Source organism: Impatiens glandulifera, chromosome 1 (assembly GCF_907164915.1).
Source record: "Impatiens glandulifera chromosome 1, dImpGla2.1, whole genome shotgun sequence".
Taxonomy (NCBI): domain Eukaryota; kingdom Viridiplantae; phylum Streptophyta; class Magnoliopsida; order Ericales; family Balsaminaceae; genus Impatiens; species Impatiens glandulifera.
The window spans coordinates 73,887,581-73,913,380 of record NC_061862.1 but is presented as its reverse complement, the minus strand read 5'-3'; the positions used below and the strand labels follow the sequence as shown (position 1 = coordinate 73,913,380).

Genomic DNA, 25,800 nt, shown 5'->3' with positions numbered 1-25,800 from the left:
AAAGAAGATGAAGGCTCCCCGCGCGTCTAAATCATTGAAGGTAACCTCTTCTAAATCTTTGACCGTTGTGCCTAAGTTTGATGTTCCTGTAGTGGAACAAGATGAATATTTTTTTTCTCCCGTAAGAGAATCTACTGAAGGGCCCGCTGTTGAGTCAGCTAGTCCAAATGATGAAAATGATAACTGGACTATGTCTCCTGTTGTTCAACCCGATCAAGTAGCCGCAGGTGTTACAGAAAATGCTCAACCAGAACAAGGTGATGTTCTTACCCTTGTTGCTGGTGAATCTGCTGAAAAAGACTCTTTAGTAGCCGGGAAGGTTACTCGTGTAGAGCTCTCTACCGAGCTGTGCAAGAAATCCAAATCGGCATAAGAATTGATGCGTTCCGCAAGGCAGACAGGTGGAATTGTGTTCAGTGAACCCGGACCTGCTCTAAAACCCATCGAGGCGGTTGGAAAAGGTAAATATATTGCAACTCCAGTTTCTAAAGATGTATCGGAGGCAACAAGCATTGTTGACCTCGTGTTAGATCAAGTTAAAGCCATTGCGGCTGAAAAATTGGAAATTTTTGAATCATGGTCCTTGGAAAGATTGTCTGTTAAGTACAATGAAACCCTGTCAAATTCTGCGATAACCCGAGAGTGGAAGAAGCGTGTAGCCAATGAGACAAAAGTTCTCAAGTGGGCTAAAACATCAGAGGTAGCTGAGGCTCTGAAGAGAAAGGATCTCGTTGAAGCATGCTTATGTGGAAGAGCCCTTTTCCCAATTCTGGAAGCCAGAAAGGCTAATTTTAATCATGTTGAGAAAGGCTCTGAGGTGTAAGTGAAAGTGTTGAAGAGGTTGGATGACATCATGGATAGCTACGTCTCGGTGGCTACCCGATACGTTCATGGCGCTAATTGCTCTGATGCAAAACCATTTGATGATGATGAACCGATGGACATCCTTGATGCTGATGATGATGCCGATGAGCTTGATGCTGCTCTTTTGATTGAATTCGGAAATCTTTCTGCTGAAGAGAGACGTATTCTGGATCAACCCATTCAAGAGAATCCTCATGAAGAAGAAGAAGTAATTGTTCAAGAGACTGAACAAGCTCTTGTAACGAATGAAGAAGAAGTTCTTGAAGAAGATGTTGTTGAGGAGGCTGCTCAAGCTCCTATTGAAAAAATACTGTGATATCCTCTATTGTGAGAACAGAGGAAGCCCAAGAGAAAGTGGCTGAGGTAACTCAGCTAGAGATTATCAAATCTGAGGGGGAACCCTCCAAAGAGAAAGATGTTGAAGAAGAGAGTTCCTCATCTGAGAAGGAACATAATCAATACGCAAGTTATGCAAAGCCCCTTCTATTCCCCAACACCATTGTGGGAAGTGTTCATGAAAATGTTAACATTCCTCTTCACTACTCTGGTGATCTTTATGTAAGATTTCAAAGAGCTGAAAATTAAATTTTAGAAGAGGAGCAGAATGAAGCTGCTTATGTAGCTGAGAAGAATCAACCGGAGCAATCCATGCAGATTCATACTCACTTTGAGCCAATTCAGAGTATGGCAACAGAGTCTCAAGAGAATTAATCAAATGAAGAATCATCTGCTGAAGGTAACAAGTTGTTAAAGTCTATGAAGTCTATGCTCTCATCTCTTCATAAGAGCATGATAAAGGCCTTGAACACCCAGGAAGAAGAAAGAAAGGATTTTGCCGAGGTTATCAAAGTCCTTACTGAATTGGATAACACCCTGAAGAAGAACACGTATGAGACTCATGTCTCAAATTTAAACTTCTCCAAGTTTGAAAAAAATCTCTTCAGCAGTCAATCTGAAATGATGGACCTTGAAAGACACATCAATGATGACCGTCATAGGGAGACTTTGGATGAATTTAGTCTGGTGAAGAATCAGATGGTGGAAATTCAGGGTTGTTTAAGAAGAAATGATAGTGAACGACAGGAATTTGTTGACTCTATTGCAAGGAAGTTTCAAGCAAAGGAGAACGCAAAAGCTAATGCTGAAAGAGATCAACCTCGAATCACCCAAGGCGAGTCAAGTAGAAGAAGTGACGGTGTGTCAACCGGCACTAGATCTAGACGAGCTCCAAGAAACGATGATAATCCTAGGCCAACCAAGAGAGGTGGAGGTCGAAGCGGTGGTGATCGTGGAGGCAGAAGTAGTGGTGGTGATTGTGGTGGTAGATCAAGTGGAAGCGGTCGTGGTGGTCGCAACTTTCCTCCTTTTCTCAACATGTTAATCGGTCAAGACATGAGCCCAACCGATCCTCGAGTAAAAAGGGAAGAACAATAATTTCTTTTCTTCTACTCTATTTATGTCTTTCAAACAAAGTTTCTTTGATAATATTCTGAATATTGGTTTTTGGAAAATTGATGTAAGTGAACAAGGATTTGTTTATTTATGTGATGAATGCATATTTTGGTATATATATATATATATGCAGGTTTTCAATTTCTTCATCAAAAAGGGGGAAATTGTTGGGTCAAATTATTTTGAATAAATGTTGAAATAATTTAACCATTGAGATTTTGATGATGAAATGACTTATGAGTTTTAATACAGGTGTATCGAAATCATATTTCATAATACTTGGCTCTAATGAGGGTCATTAGACCGATTTTGGCATTAGATGCACATAATTAGACGTGCAGTCTAACTCATGAAGTTAGACGTGCAATCTAATAAATCTCGGAATTAGACGTGCAGTCTAACTCGTGGAGTTATACGTGCATTCTAATAGATATCAGAATTAGACGTACAGTCTAACTAAGCGGAGTTAGACGTGCAGTCTAATGTATTTGGAATTGGACGTGTAATCTAATTAGTGAAGGTTAGACGTGAGTCTAACTCCTTCAGACAAGTCTGAAGTAGAACCGGAATTAGATGTGCAGTCTAACTCAGCGGAGTTAGACGTACAGTCTAATAGTTATTGGATAATTAGACATGTAGTCTAATTAGTGAAGGTTAGACGTGAGTCTAACTCTTTTAGACAAGTCTGAAGTAGAACCGGAATTAGACATGTAGTCTAGTAGTTATTGGATAATTAGACGTGTAGTTTAATTAGTGAAGGTTAGACGTGAGTCTAACTCCTTCAGACAAGTCTGAAGTAGAACCGGAATTAGACGTGCAGTCTAACTTAGAGGAGTTAGACGTGCAGTATAATGGTTATTGGATAATTAGATGTTTAGTCTATTGGAATGTGAAGGTTAGACGTGAGTCTAACTCCTTTAAACAAGTCTGAAGTGATTGTAATTAGACGCAAGTCTAATCCCATTAGACCAGGCGGTCTAATGGATTCTGCTCTTAGACGAGGATGTTTGATTTCATTAGACAAGGGCGTCTAATTGAAATACGTCTAATGCTCAGCTTAAGCAGTATGCTTGAAGCTAGCACCCGTCTACCCACGTGTTATAGTTGTACCCTACTCCTGCTCCACTTTCTAGTGAAGATTAGTACAATAGCTATATGCAACCAACCAACGAATGTCACGTAAGAGAATTTTCCTCATATTACTTGTTTTGTAGGTACATCTCTGATGGAAATTCGGCGCACTACCAGTGGTGTACGGCCACGATCCTGGTGCTTAGAACCTGTTGTGTACAATGGAGGCTTTCCAATGGAAGAGTGCCACGTATCATTCTAAAGATTCGACCGTTAGTCTCTGTCTAGTATTTATCATATCTCAAGGACAACGAACAATCTTCCTTACGAAGTGCCAGATTTTACAAAGAGTCAATTGATAATTCTGCTCGTTAATTCCAGAGAGAGAAATCAAGCCTTTTACTGTGAAGCTGCTTTCTGATTGTACTGTGTGTAAATAAAGAGAAATCTAGAATCAAAAACATCTTTAGCTGAGTGATATTCTTCATATTGTATATTGAACAGAGTGTGTTCTGTTCAATAGTGAGCTAAGTGTGTGTAAACTGTATTTGATTTGAATCATATTATAGTGAATCCTTCTGGTGGTTGGAAGAAGAGGTGACGTAGGAGAGTTCCTCCGAACAACCATAAACAAATTGATGTGTTCTTTTATTTCTATCATCTTTTCATCTTTCATCTTGAGCTTCAAACCCAAGTAAAAAATTCTGTCTTGAATCTATTTCAAGTGTTTACAAGTGTTTGCGTAGAATAGAAAGTGAATTAAATTCCTAACAGAATTTCTTTCAAAACCGTTTTTCATAAGCCTTCATCAATAGTCAGACTCCCGTCTCTATCGATAAAGTCGCTCCTATCATATTGGATATTTGTGCTTTTAAAAAAGATTGTTGGCTATTTGAGAAAACAACATTGGTTGCAGAAGAATTAGCCGCTGTGAAGATTTGAGTCGAAATCTTCAATTGCTAAGGAGATGTCAACGGTCGTTAAAATATTTATTAGTTTTGAGTGACGCTCTATTGAAAAGAAGAGGGAAGAAAACAATGGGTCTTTTGTTCTTCTCGATGGCGCCAATGGGTGCAGGTGACGAAAAGTCGTCGTGTAGGTAGCGACACCAGAATGAAGAAGATGAGGTATATTCTTTTTGACATATTTTAATTTGGGACGTATGGTATATTAAAATATAAAAAGGAAAAAATATATATCTCCATATATATTCCATATATATCTCTATATATATTCCATATAAATAGATATTATAATATGATATAATATAATATATAGAGAGGAGCCAAGAATCTTTGAAGCGGTTAACAACTAAGACTTTTTCAACTAAGACTTTTTATTTAAGTCTCGTTTGATTTCATAAAATAGGTTTAAGACCTATTTTTATTCCAATTTTCACAAGTAAAAATTAAACTCTCAAAGCATTGTATGCTTTGATTTTGAACTTGTATTAAGGCTTGTTTGAATTAAATTTCTCAAAGATGGAAATTTGTGATTTATCTGCTAAGAGATTTGTTACTCGTCAATATGGAGATTGAAAATTAGAGTTGAAAAAGAATATGGAGTGCTTATTCGATGCAACATGTAAAGGGTTTTATAATTAAAGCGGGTTTCTTTAATGTTTGTTTGTAAGAGTGTAGTTTGATATGTGTGTATAAAGGCTGAATTTGGATTTGCATCAAACATTGTGAGTAGGTTTTGATTGCCAATATCCGGTAAGTGCTGGTGCGAAGTTGTCAAGTGGGTGTTTATGCCTCAAGGGTTTTACCAAGAATGATGATTTCTAAGTTATGGGTTGAGGGTGCAATAATCATATATATGGTTTATTATATTTCATCTATGCAGGATTTCACTAGAAGTATGTGGAGAACAAACGATACATCTTCATTCTTGTTGAAAATTAGTTGGAGGTTTCATTATAACTGGTTGTTGTCTTAGCATACATGAGTGACATTATTTCACTATGTTGAAGGCTTTGACTTGAAGAAATTCTCGGCTAATATAAGTTTGGATAGATTTTCTTTAGAAAACGGTTATTGAAGAAGTCAACATTAAAAGAGAGATAGAGAGAAAATCTAGCAGCAGATTTTCGCCTACAGCCGCACAGGGTTCATCAAACCGACGATCGAAGATTCAAACGAAGTCCAAATAAGTTGAGATTTTGTCGAGAGGGTTGGTAATTCATTCCTCTACATTTTCAACAGTCAAAATCAAGGTTTGGGCGTCTCGAAATTTTTTTTTCTGGGGCTTAAAGTGTCTGCCTATTTTAGTTTTATTTTGACTTGTTTGGGACCAAAAATTTTGTATCTTTTTGGTTATGACCTTATCTTATTAGAAGAGCTAATCAAGATGAAGAAGGTGGTGATATTATGTGCTCTACACTTTACAAAAACATGGTCAAGTATGGAAATTTATTATAAAAATGGTGTTTACCGATGATAACATTGTCGACATGTTGACAAGGAAATCATTTAGGCCAAATTACAAGATTGCATTGATTTAGCAGGTTATTAATGATTGGAACAAATCCAGTTAACACACAATACGAATGAAAGACAAGGAAGAGGAAGACTAGTGAAAGGCACTTATAAGTTGAGGTGGAGACATCTTAAGAGCAAGTCTCAAACGAACCAAGAAGAAATTATTGCATTATCTTCTAATGTGAAAATATAAATAAAAATTTTGAGTGGGATTTCTAGTCATGAAAAAGGAGCTAGATGGGAGACTCGGTTAATTCGAAGGTGGTGATTTTGTTACTTCATATGTTCTATCTTAATTGTCTATACATTATGGATCATAGTTTTGTTGAATGAGATGATTGATTTGTCATCTTATTAAGGAGATGATTGAGACCTTGAATGGGATTCCTAGTCATGAAAAGGGGACTAGATGAGAGGTTCGATCAATTCAAATGGAAGGATATTCGATTTCTTTTAGAGAAACTATGGATGATCATTTGAAGCATTGGTGAAGACAATTGAAGAGAGATAGTGAATCTTGAAATAATATTCTTGGAGTGCTAGGCGTTTTTGGATTCAAGAAACTAGCATATTGCAAGTTAACGTGTTCAAGGAGAAGTATGAGGTTCAAGTTGGTTGAGTATGCAACGTTCAAGACAAGATGGGTGACAAATAGTTTGTCAGATCTTGAGCTAGAGAAAAAAGATGTCGTGATAGCCTAATTTATTTGTTGTGAAGTAGACGATAAAAGTTCGTCTTGAGTCTTCTCGCTTTTCAATCGATATCTTATTTTGAAGAAGTAGACGATGGAAGTTCGTTTTGGGTGTTCTCAACTTTCGATAGATATCTGATTTTTGAAAAAGTTGACGATGAAAGTTCGTCTTGGGTCTATTCGGTATTTTGGTTTCAGTCGATTGTTGGACTTGAAAAATAAGGCACTTAGTTTATGCCAAACAAGGGTAAAGATTATTTTGACATAATAAAGAATTGTTATTTCTAGTTTTCGCATATGTCAACGGGTATGATCAAAGATTGAGAAGAGTTGTTGAATGTCTCTTATTGTTAAAATAACGTGGTTAATCAAATTTATTTGGTGTATAAACTCTATGATTTTATCTTCTAAGGGTTTTTGAGTGGAACTAGAGGTATAATGGTTTATGTCGTGAATGGCTCGAGCAGTGAAGATTGATGTGTGGCTCATAATTTTTGATGGCATGATATACGTGATTGTGGAAATTGATATTCTTCTAAGGGCTCTTGAATTTAAGTGGAGGTATGAAAAGTTATCTCATTAATGACTCGAGCAAGTTATCTCATTAATGACTCGAGCAAAGGTGAAGATTGAAGTGTTTTACCCACTTATTTCTTGATAGCTTGAATTTTGTCAAGGTGAAGATTGATGGGTACGACTAATTTATTTCCTAAGGGACGTGAAATTCGTCAAGGTAGAGATTGTTGAATTTGTAATTTATTCATCACATCTCAATATGCGCGGTATTCGCCCAAGGTGGAGATTGTTGGGTTTTGGGCTCATATTTTATTAGAGTTTATATATTATAATTGGGCTTTAAGCCTTTATTGGGCTTATGAGTAGTAGTTTAGTCTTTTGGTTTTTAATGTACTCCTATAAATAGAGACATTGTAACCTAGGGTTACTTGGACCATTATTCCATAGAAAATCATTAGAATGGACGACTCCCCGATGATGTAGGCATTGTTGGCCGAACCTCGTTATATCTTGTATTCTTTATTATTATTTACCACTATATCTCTATATCTTCTTTTATCGTGTATTTAGATTATATTTTTTTCTCAACAGTTTAGAGTCGTCAAATAAAACAACATCTTTTATTACCACCTCTTGAAATCCACACCGGAGAACTTTTCAGGTTTTTGCCATGGGTGTTATGCGCAGGAATCATAGTAGAATGTGCGACGATATTAGTTACCTCTTGACCGCTAACATCATTTGATTTAGTAGCCATAACTGAAAATCAATAACACGTAATAAGTAGAAGAAAGTGGATATGTTTTAAGACTATTAGAAAACTATACCAATAAACACAAAACGTGAACAAAAAATTCAAAATCGAGACCTATACAAAGTACCGTTTCCTTAAAACAAATTCGTCTTCGTCCCCTACGGTTGTGCTTCAAGGATTAAATAGACATCTGTTTCCCAAAATTCAACGTTTCCCAAAATACAACGGGAAACCCAATAATTACTTACCACAAAAGTATTACACAGGCGAACTGAATACTTACCTGAATATCAATATCGATAAGGACTGAGAGGATCGAGAAGATTTGAGATAGAAGGAAAGGGATGTTAATTGATTTATCACTTCAATTAATTTTATCTCTTTGATAGATGATAGGGAAGTTGAAGTGATAAAATTAATTGATTTTAGTATTATAATAACTTAAAACCGAACCAGCTTTAGAAACTTTCTTATTATTTAATTTTTGTTTTATCTCCATTTATAAATTATTTAAGAAAATACATCTAACAAATTAAAGGTATAAAAATGATCTTTCCTTTTTTTAGTTTATTTTTAAAGAATCATTTTTAAAGTGGCGGATTCTAGATGATCATGAGTAAGTAATGTTAGTCTGGTGGAGTCTTCTCTATCAAATAAATGTCACAAATTTTCTTTTTTTTATTATTTTCCTGTCCGTAAAATAAAATAAAAAATGAATTGGTTTCAAAGGGTCAGCTTTCAAAATGTGGGAGGATATAATAATTTTCAAACGTAATATTACAACACGGAATGTATAGATAAGAAAGTCATTATATCCACCTGCAAGCTTTTGTACACAATTTCTTCTTCTCTTCCATTCTCATCTCTATGTCTATCCGTTTTCATTTTTAACTTTTTGTTATATATACATAATCAGATATGTAACAATTGCCTCATCAATCTCAATATTCTCTTTTCATACTCAATATAAGGTTGCTATCTTTTTTCTTTTTTTATGAGCAAGTGAGAATATAAAGAGAAATATGGATGCCAAAACAAGGTATGCTATTGTGACAGGAGGAAATAAAGGATTAGGGTTTGAGGTATGCAAACAATTGGCTGCAACTGGCATCACAGTTGTTCTAACCGCAAGAAACGAGAAAAGAGGACTTGAAGCTCTTGAGAAGCTCAAAGAGTCCAGTGATGATGTCACCAATATCATCTTCCATCGCCTTGATGTGGCCGACCCCTCTACAATTGCCCCTGTTGTTGATTTTGTCGAGGCCAAGTTTGGAAAGCTTGATATCTTAGTAAGTGGGATATAGTGGACTTAATGAAGAAACTAAAGTCTAAATAATATATTTTCTTTAATCCTTTTCTCTTTTTCTTTTGATAAATCATGATATATGCAAATGTTTTTAGTATAATCATGTCTCTTTTGATAGTTTGAAAGTTTTTGTAATCTGTTAGGGTTAGTTTCTTGCAATTCCATTAATCCTATTGATCTCTAATTTATATATTTGCTTCACATTTATTACCTTTAAAGTAGTTCATTAGTTAAAAGAATAGAAATTTGAAATCTTGTTTGTATATGACTATGATTTTTGTTGTGATCCACAGATCAATAATGCTGCTCTTCTAGGATCCAATGTTGATTGGAAATACCTGGAAGGCATTGTTGGTAAGGTAATGTCTAATTCTAATGTCATACATATGACTATGTTAATAAATGGACACTAAATCAAAGGTGGCAAAAGAAAGTATAAAAACAAATGAAAACAAAAGGTAGTTACTCTATGGAGTGAAGTGAAACAGGGATACATAAAAGAGGATAATTCAAATATAATTTGGATCATATCATCAATATATATATATGGCTCACTTTATGTTAATCAGTTTTCTCAACTTCTTGACTGTGATGATCTATGGGCTTTTGTTGATGTGAGTTTTTTTTTGTTATAATAAACTCTATTAATCTTTTTCTAATAATAGTTTATCATAATTGTTAACTTTTTTTTTTGTGTGTTAATTTATAATGAATATAATGTCATAATTTTTAACTTATTTTTCACGACACTGTGACCCCTCGATAGTGGTAACCGACTTTGTGTCTCCCTTCACATGTTTCTTATGCATACAATTCTCATCTTTTTACTTTTGATGTCGTGGTTGATCATGTGCTTCTACCACACATATTGTTCATTCAACGCAAATTTTTTATGTGAATAACCATCGCAAAATGTTTATTTCCTATGTTAAAGACGCGTTGTTCGGTCTGGCTCTGGCTGGTGATATACGGAGAATTGTCCTTGTGACCTCTCAAGGGAGTAATAATTAAAAATAATTAAAAAAATAAAAATATTACATTATTACCCGGTAAAGAGGGCAATCCCGTCACAGGTGGAGGAGCGGTCACACCGACCAACTTCAATTAATTAGTCACTCTCCTTTGTGTTTCCTCCGGTTTGTTCATACGTACTATGTTTCCCATTTTGTTTAACTTTGAATTTTCTAGATGTTATTTGTTAGTATTGAGTAAATATGTTAAATTTGTGTGATTAATTAAAAAGTTGTACTATTCATTGAATATAACCTTATTCTCTAATCAATTATATGTAAACTTTTATAGATTAAGTTATTACAAATATTGTAACTTACTTTTGTAATTTTTTGGTGTTTTTCTTATTGTACATGCATGTATTTCTCACGGTAACTTGGATCTTATTTTAAAAAATGCATTAACGTTATAAACATGTTTTAATTTTGAATTAAAACTTATTTGGCAGCCTGGATGGACAGATGGCATACCTGGTGAATTAATAGATTCTCAGTACGAGATTGCAAAAGAATGTCTACAAGTAAATTATTTTGGCACAAAAAAGATGATTGAAGCATTTGTTCCTCTACTCCAACTTTCTGATTCTCCAAGAATTTTGAATGTTTCTTCTGGTGCTGGAAGTTTACAGGTAAAATTTGGCTGCCTTCCTTTCCTTCGAAGCTCAAGTAAATTAACAATCTTTCGGGCACTTTTGCCTTGTTTAACCTGTAGTTATCAAGGACAAGTTTTCGATCTGATTCGCCCCATTGACATGAGTAGTTTTTACTTAAACACATTTGGTCTTTTTTTTTTCAGAAGTTGCCGAATGAATGAATGTTAAATGACGTTGACAACCTCACTGAGGAAAGAATAGATGAGGTGGTGAAAGAGTTTCTCAAGGATTGTAAAGATGGAACTAATTTGGAAACCAAAGGTTGGCCAAAGATTCTAACTTCTTATATAGTATCAAAAGCTGCTTTGAATGCTTACACTAGAGTTGTAGCCAAGAAGTTTCCGGGTATTCTCGTGAATTGTGCTTGCCCATTGTTAGAGTTTGTGGCCCGAATTCTTGTTGGGTCAGCGGGCTTTGCCCGCACTGTATGGACTTGTAATCTTAATGGCTCTGACCCCTTTTAATTACATCATATTTTTAGGGTTAGACAATATATTGACAACCGTCTTTTCTCTAATACAGTATTACGTTGTTCACCAAAATTTGTACAATCTTTGATATAGTGATACTTCTCTTCTTCCCGTGGTTTTTCACCCGTAAAGGGTTTTCCACGTAATCTTGGTGTTCGTTCTTCTTTATAGCTTTTATTCTCGTTTATTGTGGTTTAGATTCTAACAAATTGGTATTAGAGCCAAATTTGTTTGTTTTATTTTTATCATGACCACTATGAAATACGATATTCCACTATTGGATCGTAACACCAGATTTTCGTTATGGCAAGTGAAGATGCGAGCTATTTTGGCACAGATGGATCTGGAAGATGCGCTATATGGCACTGACAAGATGCCGTCTTCGTGGACTGATGAAGAAAAGCAAAAAGCTGATCGTAAGGCTCTATCGCAGATTTATCTACATCTGTCGAATCAGATTCTTCAAGACTGTTTGAAGGAAAAAACAACAGTTGCACTCTGGCTAAGATTGGAGCAGTTATGTATGACAAAAACGCTGACTAACAAGCTACACTTGAAGCAACGCTTGTATTCCCAACGTATGTCTAACCGTATGTCTTTAGAAAATCACTTAACTGTTTTTAAAGAAATAGTCTCTGATTTGGAATCTATGGAGGTTAAGTACGATAAGGAAGATTTAGGGCTTATATTATTGTGTTCACTACCTCTTTCGTATGCTAGTTTTAGAGATACCATTCTCTATAGTCGTGAGACTTTGACTCTAGATGAGGTTTATGATGCACTCTTCTCGAAAGAGAAGATGCATAAACTCGTTGGTTCAGATAACATGGCTGAAGGCCTTGTTGCACGAGGTAGACAACAGGAGAGATATTCTAGCAGCAATAACCGTGGTAGGTCAAAATCCAAGAATAAGGATAAGACGTGTAGGTACTGCAAGAAGAAATGTCATATTGTTGTTGAGTGTTATAAGTTAAAGAATAAGAATAAGAGGGTTGGTGAGGATCATAAGAGCAATCAACCAGAGAAATATGGCGAAGCTGATGTTGCTGAAAAGTACAATGATGGAGAACTCCTCGTTACGTCTGATATTGATTCGAAATAGAGCGACGAATGGATTCTTGATTCTGGATGCACGTTTCATATGTGTCCTAATCGAGACTGGTTCTCTACATATGAAGTGGTCTCTAGAGGTACCGTTGTGATGGATAATAATGCATCTTGCAGAATTGCTGGTATTGGTACGGTTAGAGTTAAGATGTTTGATGACACTATTCGAACACTTGGTGATGTAAGGCACGTTCCTAACATGAAGAGAAATCTGATCTCATTGAGTATTCTTGATTCTAAAGGGTACAAATACACCGGTGAAGGTGGAGTTGTGAAGGTCAGCAAGGGGTCTCTTGTTGTGATGAAGGGACTCAGGAAAACTACCAATTTATATGTTCTGCAAGGCTCTACGATTACAGGTGATGTTGATGTTGCTAGTTCGTCTATGTCTGATTCCGATGCTACAAGATTATGGCACATGCGTCTAGGTCACATGAGTGAGAATGACATGGTCGAATTGAACAAGAGAGGGCTTCTTGATGTGCAGGGTATTACGAAGCTAGAGTTTTGTGAACACTGCGTTTTTGGTAAGCAGAAAAGAGTTAGGTTCTCGGCTGGTATTCATAATACGAAGGGGACACTAGACTACATTCATTCTGATTTGTGGGGGCCTTATAGAGTACCATCTAAAGGTGGTGCGTTTTATATGTTGACTATTATAGATAATTTCTCTAGGAAGGTTTGGGCATTCTTTTTGAAACAAAAGAGTGACGTGTTTTCTACCATTAAAGAATGGAAGTTAATGATTGAGAAGCAGACAGGGAGGCAAGTGAAGCATCTCCGAACTGATAATGGTTTGGAGTTTTGTTCTAATGAGTTTAATACTTTATGTAGAACTGAAGGTATTGTGAGGCATCATACAGTTTGACATAATCCTCAACAGAATGGAGTTGCAGAGAGGATGAATAGGACTTTGATGGAGAAGGTGCGTTGTATGCGTCTTAATGCTGGGCTACTGATCTCGTTTTGGGCTCAGACCGCTGCGTATGCATGTCATCTCGTTAATCTCTCTCCTTCGACTGATATTGATAAGAAAACTCCACAAGAGGTATGGACTGGTTCTCCTGCTAGTTATTCTGATTTAAAAATTTTTGGTTGTCCTGTGTATACTCATGTGGATAATGGAAAGTTAGAGCCTCGTTCGGTGAAGTGTGTGTTCATAGAGTTCAAGAAAGGTGTGAAGGGATACAAGTTGTGGTATCCTGAGACTAATAAAGTCGTCATCAGTAGAGATGTTGTTTTTGATGAGACTAGCATGCTTAGGGGTCTCCATCTTCAACTCCCTCCGCGGGAAATCAACAGAAGTCAAGTATTGATGCGGAGCTTGAGATTGGGTTGAAACCTACACCAGAGCAAACTCCAGAGCCTATCTTAGTTTCTATGGATGATGCTAGCTCCTCAGAAGCACCTCCACAACATTCAATTGCTAAAAATAGGCCTCGTAGAGAAATTAGACGCCCTCAGAGATATTCAGAGGCTGATTTAGTTGCGTATGCATTAAATGTGGCTGAAGAGATTGATTCAGAAGAAGAACCCGCGACGTATTCAGAAGCGGTTACTTGTGAAAACTCTGGCATGTGGATGATCGCTATGCAGGAAGAGATGAAATCGCTTCACAAGAATGCTACATTGGATCTAGTGAAGCTACCAAAGAGCAAGAAGGTTGTTCGTTGCAAATGGGTGTATAAGAGAAAGGAAGGTACAATGGGAGTTGAAGAAGCTAGGTATAAAGCCAGACTTGTTGCAAAAGGATATAGTCAAACTTCAGGTGTTGATTTTACTGAAGTATTTTCTCCAATTGTGAAGCACAGTTCTATTCGGGCTTTACTAGGTATTGTGGCATTCCACGATCTTGAGCTTGAGCAGTTAGATGTAAAAACTGCATTCTTACACGGAGAACTTGAGGAAGACATTTACATGTACCAACCAGAGGGATTCGTAGCCTTAGGAAAGGAGGACTACGTATGTCAGCTGAAAAAGTCTCTTTATGGTTTGAAACAGTCACCAAGACAGTGGTATAAGAGATTCGATACATTTATCACCACTCATGATTTCAGGAGGAGCAGTTACGATAGTTGTGTCTACTTTAAAGTATGTGATGATGGTTCGTTCGTTTACCTGTTGTTGTATGTTGGCGATATGCTAATTGTCGCTAAAGATCAAAGAGAGGTCAGAAAGGTGAAAGCACAGTTGAGTAGCGAGTTTGAGATGAAAGATTTAGGTGCAGCAAAGAAGATGCTTGGAATGGAGATTCTTAGAGATCGACCGGCTGGTAAATTGTACATAAGTCAAAAGAGGTACATCGAGAAAGTCCTTAGTAGGTTTAAAATGCAAAGTGCCAAGCCGGTAAGTACTCCACTAGCTGCTCATTTTAGACTTTCGTCTTCTTTGTCACCACAGTCAGATAGTGATGATGATTATATGTCGCGAGTGCCATATTCTAGTGTCGTTGCTCACTTATGTATGCTATGGTTTGTTCACGACCTGACTTAGCATATGCAGTTAGTGTTGTTAGTAGATATATGGCAAACCCTGGTAAGGAACATTGGAAAGCAGTTCAGTAGATTCTCAGATACTTATGTGGTTCTACTGATGTTTGTTTACAGTTTGGGAAAAGTAGAGATAGAGTTGTCGGTTACGTTGATTCAGATTACGCTGGAGATCTTAATAAGAGAAGATCATTGTCTGGTTACATTTTTGTGTTGGTGGTTTTGTTATTAGTTGGAAGGCTATGTTGCAGACTACAGTTGCTTTATCTACTACAGAGGCAGAGTACATGGCGATTACAGAAGTTTGCAAAGAAGCAATTTGGATGAAAGGTTTGTTTGGCGAACTCAGTGATGATTAACAGATTTTTACAATCTTTTGTGATAGCTAGAGTGCTATTTTTCTGACAAAGGATCAGATGTTTCACGAGAGGACTAAGCACATTGATGTACGGTTTCATTTTGTGCGTGATGTGATTGCTCGTAGTGATATTGTTGTGAGCAAGGTGAGTACACACAATAATTCTGCAGATATGATGACCAAGTCACTTCCTATTACCAAGTTTGAGCATTGCTTGAACTTGGTTGGTCTTCATTTCTGAGCTATGCCCTTAGGGGCTTTGGTGGAAGAGGTTTGATTTTGTGGTTATGTTATCAAAGATTGGAATTCGTTTCAAGGTGGAGATTGTTAGAGTTTGTGGCCCGAATTCTTGTTGGGTCAGCGGGCTTTGCCCGCACTGTATGGACTTGTAGTCTTAATGGGTCTGACCCCTTTTAATTACATCATATTTTTAGGGTTAGAAAATATATAGAGAAGACAACCGTCTTTTCTCTAATACAGTATTACGTTGTTCACCAAAATTTGTACAAACTTCGATATAGTGAAACTTCTCTTCTGCCCGTGGTTTTTCACCCGTAAAGGGTTTTCCACGTAATCTTGGTGTTCGTTCTTCTTTATCGCTTTTATTCTCGTTTATTGTGGTTTAGATTCTAACAATGTTATGTTAAGACAGACATGACCGACAATACCGGCATACTTTCTGTGAAAGAAGGAGCCGAAAACCTTGTTAAAGTGGCTTTGTTGCCTGATGATAGACCTTCTGGAGCATTCTTTCAACAAGCTAACATCTCTTCTTTTTAATGAAAATAAGTTAAATGTTCTTATATTTACCATGAAATTGTATATGATTACTCGTTTTAGTTTGCCTATATAATTTGTTTTAGTAATTTATATGTTTGAACTATATGAATATTTGCTCATAAATATTTATCTTTTGTGATAATTTTTATTTGGCATAGGTGACTATATATCAGTCTAAAAGTTTGGAGTATCATAAGGTCACTTTTGTTATTAATATTTTTTTACATTAGTGTTTGAAAAATGAGATTTTTACCGACAGATTATACCAAGATGTATAAATCTTTCGGTAAAGGTCCCAACAAGAAGAAATCTTTCGTTATTATAAATATTTTCAGAGAGGTATAAAATTTTCAGTAATATAATTTTTACCGAATTTTTATATAAAACTCTCGGAAATACTCCAACCCCGAAGTGTTGGAATGGAGAAGTACCGAAAGATGTATATACATTTTTCGATAAATATTCATAGTAACGAAAATTATTCGAACATCTTTCGGTATTGGCTTTTTCCAAAAAACAGAAAATAATTCTAAGTGTTGGGATGAGGTAGTATCAAAAGATATATCAATTTTATTCGGTATTGACTCTTCCCAAAAAAACAGAAAATAAGTTGAAGTGTTGGGATGGGGTATTAGCGAAAGATATATACCCATATATTTTAGTTTTTGCTCTTCCAAAAAAACAGAAAACAATTCTAAATGTTGGGATGGGGTAGTAGCGAAAGATATACCCATATCTTACAATATTGGTTTTTCCCAAAAAAACATAAAATAATTTTAAGTGTTGGGATGAGGTAGTAGCGAAAGATATAACCATATCTTTCGATATTGACTCTTCCCAAAAAACATAAAATAATTCAAAGTGTTGGGATGAGGTAGTAGCAAAAAATATACACATATCTTTCAGTATTGTCAGAAAAATAATTTTAAGTGTTGGGATGATATAGTATCGAAAGATATACCCATATCTTTCGGTATTGGCAAAGGTCATTACCGAAAGATATTTAACATATCTCTCGGCATTCCATATTTTTTTTGGGAATGTGGTTAAAACCATTTCATTAAAATCTCAAAAGTGGGAGGGTCAGAAATCAAAACTAGACAAATCCTAGCTATGATTAAGGATGACATTCAAAAGACCCTAAAAAACTGATTAGTATTATTCATACATTCCAAAAAAAAACAGAGATTACAAATAGAAAAGACTACATTCAAACCTAACTATTCCAACTTGGGATTTTCACATGTCAGCTATCTTCATTGAGAGGTCTTCATTGAGAGGCATTCCATATTAAAACCAAAAGTTTTGGTAAATCTTTCGATATTTGTTTTTCACTATCTTAGCTTGTCTAAACTCCTAAACTAATCAAGTGTGTGTTATTTTTAAAGTATAGGGATTGTGTTTAAATTTATAAGTGTATATGATTGCGTTTGATTATATAAAAAAATGTATTTGTATGTTTGTGTTTGATGATAATTATGATGTGTGTAGTGTTTGATTATTAGATGTGTGAGGGATTGTGTATAATTTTAAAATGTGTGTGCATGTTTTAAGAATATAAAATGTGTTAAGTTAATGTTGTTCAAGCTAAAAGAGTGAAAAAACAAACAATTTAAGTCTAATAGCGATAGATATATTAAATATCTTTCGGTAATTAAGGGCATATACCAAAAGGTATGGGTATATCTTTCATTATTATCCTTAAATACCGAAAGATATTTAACATATCTCTCGGTATTGGACTTCTTTGTTTGTTAATCTAAATAGTGTTTCACTTTCTAATTAGCTTGTCAAAACTCCTAAACTAATCAAGTGTGTATTATTTTTTAAATATAGGGATTGTGATTAATTTTGTAAGTGTATATGATTGTGTTTGATTATATAAAGGAGTGTATATGTATGTTTGTGTTTGATGATAATTAGGATGTGTGTAGGGTTTGATTATAAGGATGTGTTGGGATTGTGTAATGTTTTTAGAATATGAAATGTGTTAAATTAATGTTGTTCAAGCTAATTATAAAGTGAAACACCAATTAGTTTAATAAATTAAGAAGTCAAATACTGAAAGATTTCTAAATATCTTTCGGTATTGAATGGTAATGCCGAAAGATTCAATACCAAAATATATACCCATATCTTTCGGTATTTGATCTTTTCCAAACCATTTAGCCTAAGGTCAAAAGCTAAGAGATTTATAAATATCTTTCACCATTACCATTCAATACCGAAATATATTTAGAAATCTTTCGGTATTTGACTTCTTAATTTGTTAAACTAATTTTTGTTTCAATTTGTAATTAGATTGACTATACTCCTAACTAAGCTAATCAAGTGTTTGTTATTTTTGAAGTATATAGGGATTGTGTTTAATTTTATAAGTGTAAGTGTATAATATGATTGTGTTTGATTATATAAAGTAGTGTATATGTATATATGTTTGTTTGTGTTTGATAATAATTAAGATGTGTGTAGAGTTTGATTATAAGGATGTGTATAATTTTAATCTAGATGAATGTCTTACATGATTTTAAGAAAAAAAATCTAGGCATACCATGAGAGATGAAATAATCTCTCGGTAATCGGGTTCAAAACCGAGAGATTTATGTATATCTCTCGGTAAAAATTAGGACCAAAACCGAGACATATACACAAACCTCTCGGTTTTCATATACTATAAATACTAAGAGATTTATGTATATCTCTCGGAAGTGGTAAATCCAGAGCCAGATTTCAACGGGTACTCCAAAATTTATCAAGTATAATATTTTTTACTATACATCACTTATATAAAAAATAAAAGTTTAATTAATAATGATAATAATAAAGATATCAAATTACGCCGATACTAATAAAATATTTATCCTTTTACAATTCAACTACTACTATACGTACAAATAAATGGAGTCAATTGAGTTCTTCGGGTGTTCATTTGTTGAAAATGTTGTAAAATTTGTTCATTTTCAATTGTGGCAAAAATCTCCTTCTCGATGTATACTACCAAACTTTCGTTCATCCACTCATCACTCATTCTATTACGTAAATCAGTCTTGATAATTTTCATCGCAGAAAAAACCCTTTCAATAAAAGCAGTCGTAACAGGTAAAATCAATGCAAACTCAATCAACCGATATACCAATGTAAAAACTATATGTTTCTCAGCTTCAACCATCTTTTTAGCAAGACTTTCAAAATCTTGAATCATAGAAAATTTATTTCATACATTTTGAATGTAAGTCTGAAGCTGGTTCTCAAGTACTATACGGTCAGTTAATGAAAAATCCTCCAGATAAAGTTTATTAAGGTAGAGTATCTTACCAATATCAAATTGAGAAAATGAGTCATTTAGATCTAAACAAGAAATGCAAGTACCTCCGTAGTTGATTCCGAAAAACGATTGATCATCTCTTGAATCATCGTATCAAAAACCTATTATTATAAAAAAAAAAGAGAATAAAAAATGCTATTAGAAAACAATAACAGATATTTTTGCCTATACACTATATAGTATAGTACAATTTTTTTTGCAGCAACATGCAATTATAAATGAATACAACAGTTTTAATGATAAGTTGAACATTAAAATGTAGCATAATAAGGGTATCTTTCACAAAAACATACATTAATGGTATATTTTAAAATCCCTATATACTTTTAGGGAACTAGCCCCCCAAAAACATTCGGTCATACATAGAGAAGTGCTCCCCCACTATCAAAATAAACCAGACAAAACACATTATTCAAAAAATAGGGTGAGAGAGGCTTGAACTCTCGACCTCATGATTACTCGTAGAGGCGTCAAAATACATATTTGTATAAATTATACCCAAACTTTTCACAAAAGTCAGAGAGTGCTTAATCCCCTTCTTGTACCCCCTTGGATCTGCCAGTGTCTCTCGGTAGCAAATTAGGGCCATTACTGAGATTTTGGTATATCTCTCAGGAAACAATCATATTTTAGATCTAGCCCTGTTTCCCGATCACTTTCCACGCCTGCCCCCTCTCGTCTCCCGAACCCTCTTTTCTTGTCGTCGCGCCGCCGATTGATCCATTGCCTCGCCCCTCTTCTTCCTCTTCAACGACATGCTTCAAGGTTAGTAATTAATGTATATTTGGGTTGGATTTAGATAGATATAGGTTATATATATATATATGTTATATATGTTAGATTTAGGTTTGGTTAGAATTAGATTATTTATATATGTGCTAAATTTAGGTTAATTATGTTAGATTTAGGTTATTTATATTTGTTAGATTTATGTTAGATTTGGTTAATTAGTATATATGTTATATTATTATTTAGATTTTATCAAGATTGTTGAAATATGCTTGAAGCATGTGGTTTCTCTTTTTAGTTTATTTGTTAGAGTGTCTTGAATCAGATATGATAATTTTAGAGTTTGATTTCATTTGATGAATTTGTTGAGTTGGCGGAGTATAATTAATTAGGGTATTAGTGGTTTAGTTTGACTTGATTAATTAGGGTATTATACTGGATTATGGTATATATACGGAGAACCGTCTCACATTTTAGGATATATATATATATATGAGGGAATGTAAGCTTAATTTATATTTAGATCAAGCTAAGAAAATATTAATGCGGGTTGTTTGCCATCTTATTAGAAAGATGGATGTAACCGATATAACTTGGATGAGCTTACGTCGAGATCATCAAGAATACGTGGAAGGGGTTGACAAATTCATTGAGTTTGTAATGAGTAGTATAAGACGACAAATAGTGAAATGTCATTGCATGAAATGCTTGAACATGACTTTTCTGGAAATAGTCAATGTGAAGACTCACCTCATCATTTATGGAATAAATCTTAATTATGAATTCTGGTATTTTATAGAGAAAAGAGACTTACTAGTAATGTGGTTAATGATGATAATGATGTCGTTGACTTGGATGACGATGACGGTGATAATGGTGATGATGATGTCAATCGGATATTTGCATACGTGGTGTATTGCATACGTGACGTTCGTTCAATTAATACAATTAGCTGGCTTGACAGACTGCACATAAGTGAGTGGAGCAGGAGTAACAAACAATTAGTTGATCGTGGTTAACATATGATTTCTTCAGACAGCTGCTAAAGCAAGGCATTAAATGTGCTCCGTTAGACCAAGTCTAAGGGAGTTAGACGTCCTCGTCTAACTATGCGTCCCTTTAGACCAAGTCTAAAGGAGTTAAACGGCATTGTCTAACTATGCATCCCTTTAGACCAAGTCTAAAGGAGTTAAACGTCCTCGTCTAACTACGCATCCCTTTAGAGAAAGTCTAAAGGAGTTAAACGTCCTCGTCTAACTACGCATCCCTTTAGACAAAGTCTAAAGGAGTTAGACTACCACGTCTAACTACGCATCCCTTTAGACAAAGTCTAAAGGAGTTAGACTACCAAGTCTAACTACGTTTCCCTTTAGACTTGGTCTAAAGTAGTTAGACTACCACGTCTAACTACGTTTCCCTTTAGACCAAGTCTAAAGGAGTTAGACTACTAAGTCTAACTATGCATCCCTTTAGACCAAGTCTAAAGGAGTTAGACTACAACGTCTAACTACATTTACCTTTAGACCAAGTCTAAAGGAATTAAACTACCACGTCTAACTACGTTTTCTTTTAGACCAAGTCTAAAGGAGTTAGACTACCACGTCTAACTACGTTTCCCTTTAGACCAAGTCTAAAGGAGTTAGAGTATCACGTCTAACTACGTCTAATTAGTCTGCTTAGACCACGTCTAAATTAGCATAGTTTTATGCACCTGTACAAAACAAAATAGACAGCTTAGCTTTATTCAGAAATCATCAAAATAAGGTCGGCATAAAATATGCTTATTCTTTAGTTTATTTTAGTAAAATAATTTGACCCAACAGATTTTGTTTTAACGATTTCAAACACCGTTAATTTATTATTTGCCTGCTATTTATAAATAAATAAATTTTTTATGTAACAAATTTAAGTACTAAATTTGATAAGATAAAAGATAAAAAATTTCGAAAAATTCTCCCAAGTCAGTTTCCAAAAATCCGGCCAAATAAAATTCTTCAAAACAAAACCGGCCTACATTTGCATTCTTACATGATTTTGAATATTTTAAATAAAATAATCAAAAATGGAGAAATTATTAGATAAAATTAGATCGGTTAAATAAAACTTAACAAAAACAAAACTCTTGTGCAGAAATAGGCAAAAGACCGAACCGGTCAAATTACAAAACCGGTTAAGAAACTCAACCGGTCAAGCAATTAAACCGACCAGAAATATGACCGCACAAGAAAGTCAAGATCGGTTAAATTAGAAGGCCAAAAACAATTAAACAGTCGGTCAATCAGAAGCCATGGAAAAACCGGAAGTCATCCGGTTAACATAAATAACCGACCAGCATAAAAAGACACTTCGGGTATCTGTTGAGAATGATACCGAAGGAACAGACTGAATATTACCATATTCTTACAAGTCTGAGGAAAGTCTGCAGGCTGCAGAAGACCGTCCTATAAGATCTTTCTACTTCAGGATAAATCAGAAAGACAATCTTCAAGGTATAGACAACTGTCCAACCAACAGTTGCCATATTGAGTAAAAGACAAACCTTACCGGTTTGACCTACACACTGAAAGACTAGACCGCCAGGTCTGAATCAATGAACCTCTGCTCAACCAATCAGATTCAAGGAAATGAAATGTGACCGTTGGCACATTTCACCTATAAAAGAAGGAGCTGAAGAGGAATAAATGCGGGTTACAAGTTATGAATTTTCAATATCGTGTTCTATCTCTAGAAAGCTAAAAAGCGCTTATTTGAAGTGTATTCTACAATTTCGGTTAAAATTGTACGAGTGTTATCGAGCAGGAAATAAGTCTCGATCGGATTGTGTTTGTATTCCTTAGGAATATCCTTCTCGCGGTTTCGAGAGGAAGGGGTGACGTAGGAGTTTTATCTCTAAACATCCATAAAACCTGTCTTGTTATTTACTTTCTGCCTGACTTACTTTATAACCGATCTGCACTAACCTACTAATACTGCTCCAACCGAATTACTAATTTCAAAACCGACCCAGCAATCTCCAAACATGTCCTATTCAAATCCGGTTCTGCCTATCTTGTGTGTGTGCTGCTTCAACCTAAAACAAACCACTTCCGCGCTTGAACTTTGTTCAAGGGTTTGTGATAGTTTGTGTAGTATTGAAACCCCGGTATTAATCATTAACCGGATTACTCACCACCCCTTTGAGTGAAAAGCGATAACCGGCCAACCCCGGTCCCCCAGCCTCGACCTAGATCCTAACAAAATTTTAGCGAATTAATGATTTTCACACTTGAATTTTAGATAATCGATAGTCAAAAAAACATTAACATTAATTCTTTGAAATTTCGTAGTTAAAATAGTGACATTAATTATTTATTTATTTATAAATGTTACAGAAATTATATTTGGTTTGTTGACTTGACCTCTTAATATCACACTTAAAAGTGTATTTGATTTTAGTTTTTATTTCATTTAGAAAAACATGTTTCTTTATAATTTATTTTATTAAAATAAATTAAAAAATGTATTTGTTTTTATAATCTAAAATTTTATTTTTTTATAAATGATTAATTCTATTTATTTTAGATCACACAAAATAAACAAAATATTAGAAAATTTAACAAAATCAAAATAAAATGTATGCATTTAGATTTCACACCATTAAATTTAATACAAAAGAATAAGATATTTAGAATATTTACTTGATTTGAAAAAAAGGCTAGATCACATAAAAACGAATTTGAAATTATGTTTGGTATCCAAGTATATTTAAAGAGTTAATTGGTTGGCACCAACAATAAAAACCATTTGTTAATTGGTTGGCACCAACAATAAAAACCATTTGTTTTTTAACATACTTTATTCTCTCTTCTGTATTTTCTTCTAATGGAAACAACAAAGGATCAAAGCTTCTTTTTCTTGTGTAAAAATGTTAGATTAAAATTAAATATTGATTCTATGGTTGGATTAGTTTAAGGGGGTGTCATCTAGAATAAGAGAAAAAAAAAATGCTTACTTCAAAAATTAGGAAAATATTTCTTTGGTTTTTTTTCTTTTAGTTAAAATATTACTATGAAATTCAATTTCTTAAAATTGTTTTTTTTATCAATATTTATTAGAATTACTAGTTAAAACGCTTAATTCGTTCAAATTTATTAATTAAATTAGTTTTATAAATATTTTATTTATTTAAAATGATACGTATATAATAAATTAACGATATTTCAAAATCGTGAAGATAAAATCTCGTTTTATATAATTTTAATAATAAATAGTTACATAATCTAAATAAAAAAATTACTAAAATTTGATTTAACCCAATAAGAAGCCTCAGTCTAACCATTATAAATCAACTTGTACCATTTTTATTTTGAAAACATAAGGTTTTGATACCCTCTCCTCTTTTTATTGATCGATACAATTTATTATTATTATTTTAAAAAATAAGAAGTTTATTGAGACAATGGTTATGTACTGTGTCCTTTTATTGTAAATAAAATTTAACTTCTAATTTTCTTTGACTAATTTGCAACATTTGTTAATATTTAATTAATGAAATGATTTTATCTATTTTTTATAAAAACATTGTTTTGTATATTTTTAAATGAAAAAAAAATGTTTTAATAACAGACCAAATTTATTATTGTAAAAAATATTAAGGTCGCAAACGAAACAAAATAAGAAAAAGATCTGTGAAGTAAAAAAGTGAGTGCACCCAATCATGTTCACTAAATAACAATTAATAAATTAGAGATTCAAATTTGACATTAAATATTTCTGACTTAGGTTTTCCTAACGAGTTATTTTGGGAAATTTGGATTTTTTTTTTAATTTTTAATTTTTAATTTTTAATTTTTAATTTTTAATTTTTAATTTTTGTTAAATATACTTAACATGTATTAATATATAGTGATAAATAAAAAATAATAATTTATTGAGTATTTTAATTAATAAATTGAGTAATTTGATGGATAAAAATGAAGGGAAATAATGTTGGATTAAGTTGAGATTATTTCCGTGCCTTAGAATTTAAATGTTTTAAAAAAGATTTTGTTTTTGATTTTTATGACTGTTGCATATAATTGTATTAACTTATGCTAATTGATAGAATATATTATTATAGTTCGGATTATCCTAATATTTGATTTGAACTTTTTGCATCATCATCTGCCAATCAATTTAAAGGACTCACCTCTTAAATTAAAGAATAAAAACTAATTTTAGGTTATTCCTATTTTATTTTGAAAGTGTAATATGATTCTAAGATTAAAGCTCCAAATGGAAAGGACAAACTTATTTCGGTTGTTAAATATGCTCTAAAAAAAACTAGATAGAAGAATCCAAATGGATTAGGAATTCCGACTTGAGTCCCTGATTAACCGGTTTTTGTGATAATTGATGTTTATGATATTTTTGAATTATTACTCTTTTTTATCACACAAATTGGTTTATTTTTTTTTTTATGATGTTTGAGTTGGACATGAATAACTTAGGACAAATAATGTCAAAACTTAAACTATATTATTTTTTATGGGTTTTTTAGCATTTAGTTGCAATTTTCACGATTAATTAGATTAATGAAATAAATTTAATTCTCTTAAAAAATATCAAAGATAAAATAGCTCTATATACATTTAACTAAGTTTTAAATTTATCCATATACATTATCTTGTTTTAAATTGCTTTTTTACGTTTTTATTTAAAATTGCTTCTTTTGCATTTATTTTTATTTAAAATTTCTCCTTATACATTTATTTTGTTCAAATTTAT

At 33.7% G+C, this 25,800-nt stretch overlaps 1 pseudogene; it reads left to right on the top strand.

The window, feature by feature from the left end:
* The first annotated feature begins 8,779 nt into the window (after window positions 1–8,779).
* LOC124932495 lies at window positions 8,780–11,261 on the top strand (annotated as a pseudogene).
* Window positions 11,262–25,800: the final 14,539 nt, after the last annotated feature.